This window comes from Neomonachus schauinslandi, chromosome 4 (assembly GCF_002201575.2).
Source record: "Neomonachus schauinslandi chromosome 4, ASM220157v2, whole genome shotgun sequence".
Lineage (NCBI taxonomy): Eukaryota > Metazoa > Chordata > Mammalia > Carnivora > Phocidae > Neomonachus > Neomonachus schauinslandi.
In genome coordinates, this window is record NC_058406.1 from 28,105,215 (window position 1) to 28,112,881 (window position 7,667).

At 48.7% G+C, this 7,667-nt stretch overlaps 1 long non-coding RNA gene across 1 annotated transcript in view; it reads right to left on the reverse strand.

Annotated features, from left to right (window-relative positions):
* Nucleotides 1-1,370, reverse strand: part of LOC110574906 — a 64,697-nt gene extending 63,327 nt beyond the window's left edge. Inside the window, exon 1 of the long non-coding RNA XR_002479990.1 lies at nt 1,353-1,370. This is a non-coding gene — a long non-coding RNA (uncharacterized LOC110574906). The remainder of the gene's footprint in view (nt 1-1,352) is intronic.
* Nucleotides 1,371-7,667: the final 6,297 nt, after the last annotated feature.

Here is a 7,667-nt window from a genome sequence, read left to right on the forward strand (position 1 = left end):
CAAAGGAGGGAAGAAGGGAAACCATCTGTCTGCAGGGGCCGATGCCTCAGGACGTTCCTCAGGAGCTGCACAGAGAGAAACTGTGTGTGTGCTAAGCACCCAGAGCTCTGCAGCCAGGAGTCAGGTGCAGGGACCCCATGTGGGTCCCGGACATCTGGGAGCCTTTTATGGTCCTGGATCATCTTTTGGTACCAGGACCTCTCCTCTTGCCTCCTGAATCGCATATGTCCCAGCCTATGGCTCTCAGCTCATATCTACATGGATGTTTCCAGCCTACCCTGGCCAGTCCCATCCAGGGGTCAGAACCTGTTTTTTTTAATTCAGTCCACAGATCTGTGTGGATGCCCACTGTGTGCTGGGAAAGACACTGAGATGAAACTGATGTAGACCCTCGGGGCCATGTCCTCTAGTCAATGAGATGTGGCAAGTGCACAACTAAGCCCAAATCATGTCAACCCATCATGTCATGCTTCAGCTGAAAAGTCTTCCGGGGCTCCCTATTGCCCACATGACAGTATCCAAATGCTTGAGCATAGCTTCTGAAACCTCTCACAATCAGTCATAACTGACCCGCTCCATCTCAACTCCGGCCCCATTCCTCCTCCTCTCCACCACTCAGCCTCCCCTGCTTCAGCCTTGCTGAGCACCGGCCTGTTGATGCCTTGGGGTCTTTGCCCATGCTGTATTCCTCTCCCTTTGACAAACTTCTCCCCCTCCTTTAATACCTTATTCAAGTGTCCTCTCCTCCACCTATATTCTCAAGCAACCCCAAAACTCTTGGTCTCTTTTACTTCTGTGTTTCCACAACAGTGGATACAAATGTTTGTTCCATCGTTTGTCATACCATTTTATATATTTTTGTATGCTCATCTTCCCCATGAAGCCGTGAGCTTTTTGAAGGCAAGGTCCGTGTCCTATTAACACCTTAACAATATAAAGTACCTGGCACACAGTAGGGGTTCAATAAATGTCTAATAAAACACAGATAGACAATAAATATAAGAAAAAGTGCTCAACCTCCTTAGTAGCAAGAGTAATGCAAATGATAACAAAAATGAGGTGCCATTTTCACCCACTGGAGATGCAAAAATTGTAAAAGATTAATAATATTCAGTTCTGATGGAGATGGAAAGGCATAGGCTGGTGGGGGCAGGAATTGCTACAATCTTTTGGAAAGAACTATAGCTCCATGTGCTGACAATTAGAATGTTGATTATTCTATATCACTACTGTGAATTTATCCTATAGAAATAAAAGCACCAGCATATAAGCTGTGGTAGTTATCTATTGCTATGTAACAAATTGCCCCCCAAACCTTAGGGCCTTGAAACAACACACATGTATTATCTCACAGTTTCTGTGGGTCGGGAATCCAGGCACTGGGTCTTCTGGCTCTAGGTCCCTCGCGAGGTGTCCACCGGGGTTGTGGACATCTGAAGGCTTGACTGTGGATGGATCTGTTTCCAAGCTCACTTATATGGTTGTTGGCAGAATTCAGCTCATTCAGGGCTTTTGGGCAGAAGTCCTCAGTTCCTCACCAGTGGTGGACCAGAGGCCGTCCTCAGTTCTTTGCCAGGTGGCCTTGTCTATGAGAGCAAACACATGAGCAGAGCCAAAGAGAAAATACCAAGAAGGCAGACATTGGCATTTTTTGCAACCAATCACAGAAGTGAATCCTATTAATTTTGCTGTATTCTATTCAGGAGAAGCAAGTCACTAGGTCCAGCTCGCATTCAAGGTGGGGAGAATACACAAGGGCATGACTACAGGAGGTGAAAGTCATTAAGTGCATGCACGTGCATGCATGTGGATGCGTGTGTGTGTGTGAGCATGAATCATGAAGAGAGATATGGAAAGCTGGGGAAAGAACACCCCAAACCCTTGGCAGGGGTTACTGGGGAGAGAAACAGGTTTGGATAAGTAGGAAAATTGGGAGGAGCAGATTCTTGATTTTTTTTTAAATAAATCTCTATTTTGTTTGACTTTTAAAATAAGTAGACATTCCTTTTACAACTTAAAAATTAAATGAATAATGATACAAGGTAATCAATGCCAAAAGTGTCTGGGGAATTGAAAGAGGGAAAATTCATCCTAGCTTGGAGAGAGGTGGGGAGAATCAGGGGAGGCTTCACGGAGGAGCTAGTGTTTGAAGTGAGCCTTGAAATATGAGCTGGGTCGGGACGTGCAGAAACAGCAGGAAGGACATGAGGAGGGAAGAGCACAACGGAAGGCATGTTACTGTCCCAGGGCCAAAGAGTGGTCAAGGTGACACAGGTAGACAGAGCACAAGCACACAGCTGAGGCACCCAGGCCAATCTGGCATGTGTCTACCTGGCTTTCTCCATCCCTGAGTCCAAGGAGCTGCAGAAAGTTCTGTAGAAACTTTGGCTGCAACTGAATCCCTGGGTCTCTGCAGAAGGTTCTAGACCTTTGTACTTGCTCATACTGCTTCTAAACTCAAGCCACAGCACTGGTCCCATTCTGAGAGGCCCAGGAGCAAAGCCCTTAGGAGCCTGAACCCATCCAATTGGGTCTCCCCAGAGGGATACAGCAAAGGAAGGAGAAATGCCAACATTGTGCTTCTCTCTCCATGGCTCCCCTTAAGGGAGCCTTCCCAAAGACAGAGTCCACACTGTGGTTGTTCTGTAGGGCAAAACCCTTTACGCCTCCTTGGCCATTAACGTCATCAAATTCACCAACCCACCTCCAGAGAACACTGGCTCCATCACTACCACAGGCCTGGGGCCAGCCCCAGTTCAGTTATCACTTGGACAAAAGGGAAATTACAACCACAAGGCTGGACCCCAGAAAGGGGCTTGATTATTATGTTAATGTAAACCACAAGAAAATTCATCCTTCAAAGACTCTCCCTGATCACGTGCTCTGGGACAGGTCCCACGCTGGGCACCAGGGAGGAGGAGAGACTGAGACCCAGCTCCCTGCCCTATAGGGGCTGTATAGAGGTCAAGAGACATGAATTAAACCATTCCAGAGCAGGACGGTGTGGACCATAAGGGAGGTGAGGAATCAAAGATGGTTTCACAAAGGGGAGGAGATGCATGGACTGGGTTTTGAAGAGTGAGTAGGAGTTTGGTGGAAAGAAAGGGAGGACAGGCACTTCAAGCAGAGCCAACAGCACAGGCCAAGACATGGCATCTGGACCAGCAGTTCAGTGTGGCCAGAACTTGAAGGAGGAGATGGCAGGGGAGGAGACAGGATTGGCAAAAGGTGAAAGAGGAAAGATAGGTTGGGTCAGCCAGTGAGGAGTTTATAAGGCCAAGTGTAACTCAGGGACCTGTGACTAATTAAAGATGCTTGTAGGAAGCAGACCCTCTGGAGAGAGATATGGGGGTGGAGGGGGAAGGAAAGACCAGACAGGGAAGAGACCTTTCACTTACATCCTTCAGGGTTTTTTATAACAAATCTGTATTACTATTATAATATATTGTTAGTATTTTAAACTTTCTCTCTTGGCTAGGATCACAAATAATTCACTATAGCTGCCATTTATCAAGGACTCATGCACATGATCTTGCTCATCCTCACATTAGCCCTCTGAGAAAGATACTATTATCTCCACTTCCCAGACGAGAAACTAAGACTTGGGAGAACAAGCAATGCTGAAGGTCACACCCGCAAAGAGGCAAATGCACCAGAATTTGAACCTGGGTCTTCTGATCCCAAGCTCATACTCCCGACACTCCACTCTGTAGCCTCCTGGGAGCACATGTGAGAGGGAGGGGAATTCATCATTTTCACAGTGGCCCTGAAGCCAGAGACAAAGCACATACTCGGGACAGCAGAGCCACATTCAAACCATCTGGAGAGGACGGTGCCCTGGGCACGGAGCCAGGGTGCCAGGATGCAGTGTATCAGGCGTAGATGTGAAATCCTGGACTTGGAAGCAAAGCCCTGCCCAAGGAGAGGTGGGAAATGTGCGTTCTGCCTGGGACTTGCACACCCTGCTGAGGTGTGCACACCCGGAGGCCAGACCTGCGTCCCACTGGAGGTGGTGGACAGTTGGCTGAATGGGGATGAGCTCCAGGCTGACTTCAGCCCATGCCTGTGGGGACTCCCTGGCTCGTTTGTCCTCATGGTCATCCCTGCTCGCGTCTCCTCTGGGGGCCCAGATGAAGCTGGAGCCCAGCCCTGAAGCACCCCAACCAAGAGACAAGCTGAGACGGGGCTGGGGTTCTTGGGGAGGTGGAGGAGCCCACTGTGTGACTTCGGGGAATTTCCCTAAGTAAGCGGTTTTTAAGTTTGTTAAGCCAAAGCCCCTTCTGCTGGGTTGCATCTTATCTAGAACCCAGTACATTAACTAGGTAAGAAGCAGCTGGGGGGGGGGGACTCCCTGCTGGTCTTCCTACGTGCCGCCCCCGCCCCCAGGTCCCTGAACACTGAGTGAAACCCACTGAACTAGATCCCTTTGCAAAACCCCTGGCTCAGAAAATGCTCTGACCCTTTAATCCCTAGTGAATAATCACAGAACACACTAACACCTATTGAGCACTAACTATGCGCCAGGCACTAAGCTACGGGCTTCACACAAATCTTCTCATTTAATCCTCATCAGAAACCTATGAAATGGGTTCTATCACCTGGCAGAGACTGCCCGCTGACCGCCAAACTCTCTTCGTCCCTTCCTTGAAGGACAACTGAAGCCGGACACACGGCCAGACTACATTTCCCAGCGTCCTTTACAGCGCGGTAGGCCACGTGACCAGGCTCTGTCCAATAGCACGTGAGCAGAGGCACTGCATCACTGCCAGCCGGGGCGGAGAAGGGAGTGAGTGGAGCCCTCGCCCTCTCTCCACCTCCTGCACTTGGCAGGGACAAGAGCCACCAGAGCGACTGTAGAAGCCTGGCGTTGAAGTGGTGGGTTGGGGTCCCTGAATTTACCCAGTGTGGCAGCGCCCTCTGCTGACCTGGAGCCCACCCACCTGTGCCATTACCTGAGAAATTTCCACTCGGTTTTAGCCACCACGGTGTACATGGGTCTGTGGGGCACGGTCTGACCTTCCAGATCCTCAGTGCTCGGAGGAGGAAGGCGGAAGACATGAAATAACTTTCTAAGATCATCTAGAGTGCGGCAGAATCTGGAGCCATTGAATCTGACCCTAAAGTGCCTGCCCTCAATCTATGACACCCACCCCCGGGGGTTATAAAATTAGTAATGCCCAAACTTGGAGCCACCAAGATGTCCTTCGGTAGAGCAGGTGAATGGAGAAGTAAACTGTGGCATGTCCAGACAGTGGAGTTATTCAGTGATAAAGAGAAATGAGCTATCAAGCCATAGAAAGACGTGGAGGGATCTTAAATGCAAATCACTAAGTGAAAGAAGCCAATCTGAAAAGGCTAGGTGCTGTATGATCCAAATGTATGACATTCTGGAAAGGGCAGACCTATGGAGACAGTGGTTGCCAGGCATTCAGGGGGAGGGAGGGATGAATAAGTGGAGCACAGAGATTTTTAGGGCAGTGAAACTACCCTGTATGATACTGTAATGGTGACATTTGTCAAAACCCACAGAACGTACAACACAAGAGTGAACCCCAATGTAAACTAAGGACTTTAGTTAATAATAATGTATCAACTTCGGTTCATCAATTGTAAAAAATGTACCACACCAATGCAAGATGTACATAATAGGGAAAAGTGGGGACGGAGTTTAGGGAAAATCTCTGTGCTTTCTGATCAATTTTCCTGTAAACCTAAAACTTCTCTAAAAATAAAGTCTATTAATTTAAGTATATAAAAATTTAAATAAATATATACAGCTTCAAGGAAAACTCATGCATGAAAAAATTAATACTATTTTGCCACATGCAGTACACTTTGATTAGAACCCATTTAATTTTCCCAGCAAGCTGTGATGTGGGTACTGTTATTATCTCATTTCTCAGATGAAGAAATTGAGGCTCAGAGAGGCCAAGTAATTTGCTGAAGCCAAAACTCCCATTTCTTTGACTTCCCATCACCCTCCCTCCCTAAGAACTGCTCCCTCCACCTTCCACTGATGGAGGTTTGCCCTCACTAAAACGGGGCTCGGATTCCCCAGCCCAGAAGAGCCTGCATGCAGGTGACAGTGTGCCACGCCATGTGGATAAAGGCTCACAAGAGCCCCATGAGGGACACTACAAGGTCATGGGTCACCTAGCAAACTAGCCTCCCAGCCTCCCTGTGCAGTGCTCCTTCATCTGCAGAGCACTCACTCAGAACAGATCAGTGCCCCAGTGCCACTCAACACACACACAAACACACACACACACACGTGCACGCACACACACACCCTTCCACTTTGTCATTGACTCTCTAACATACAGGCTTTGGAGATCCAGGGGACGAGAGGCCCTTCAGCACTTACACAAGCCAGCATTTCTCACCAAGAATGGAGGGTCATTCGGGGACATTTTTTTTTTCCTGGAGATTGTCAAGACCTCCTTCAAAATGCATAACCACACCTGCACATTAGCTCAAGGCATCACTTTCCCTGCTCTCTGTAACCCCTGGAGGGGAACTGAAGGAATGTATCAAATTCTTAATTTAAGAAAAAAAAAAAAATCCCTGGCGCCTGCGTGCGGCGGAAGGGCCATTTCGTATGTTGGAGGCGTTATGAAGAAAGTAGCTGCCTGGAAAATCCTGACTGACTGCGGTTCCTGGGATGCACTGCCTCCCCGTAAAAGAAATAGGACCTGATCCAGCTTTGGTGTTTAAAGAACATAAATGCAGGCCAGGGACAGCATGATGTCTGTCAGGGCTGTGGACCATCCATTACCTTATGGCAGGGTGAGATGATTTGGAACCTACTGGATTTTATTAAATGTGCTGGCTCCGTTCCACTGTAAGTGGCAGGGACAGCACTGGGGCTTGGGGCAAGCAGCCCCAAAAGCTGTCAATGCCTTTAAAAATGAGGGGTCCAGGGCACCTGGGTGGCTCAGTTGTTAAGCGTCTGCCTTCGGCTCAGGTCATGATCCCAGGGTCCTGGGATCGAGCCCCGTATCGGGCTCCCTGCTCCGCGGGAAGCCTGCTTCTCCCTCTTCCACTCCCCCTGCTTGTGTTCCCTCTCTTGCTGTGTCTCTCTGTGTCACATAAATAAATAAAATCTTTAAAAAAAAAATGAGGGGTCCCTGGGTTACCATCCCCCTCCTCTGGAAGGGCCCACCAAAGCTCTGGGATCAGACAGGCCCCACCGTTTCCTGGCTATGTGATCCTGGGTATGCTACCTAACCTCTCTGAGCCTTCATTTCTTCCTCTGAAAAAGATTGACAAATGATGACAGGATCTAATGAGATAACGTAGGTCAAACACGTGGCACATGGAAATGTTCAGTAAACATTAGTGATTTCGTGATGATGACGATGATGTGAGTGCTAGCCAGGTTCTTACAGATGATCTCATCCAATCCTCTCACTATGAAGATTGCAAAGTTGAGGCCCAGAGAAGGGAAGAGACTTGCCCAAGGTCACCCAGCAAGCTGGAAGACCTGGGGACTAGAACCCTTGTGCTTGTTTCTTAGACAAAAGCTTTCTCCACTGCGCACACTGGTCACACTCTGAGAATATCTCAGACATGTAAAGACTATGCCAACAGCCATGTGAGTTCTGTAGCAGAAGCCAGGCCTGGGATGTCCCCTTCCACCAGCCCACCTGGAGTTCCTGCTCAGCTCT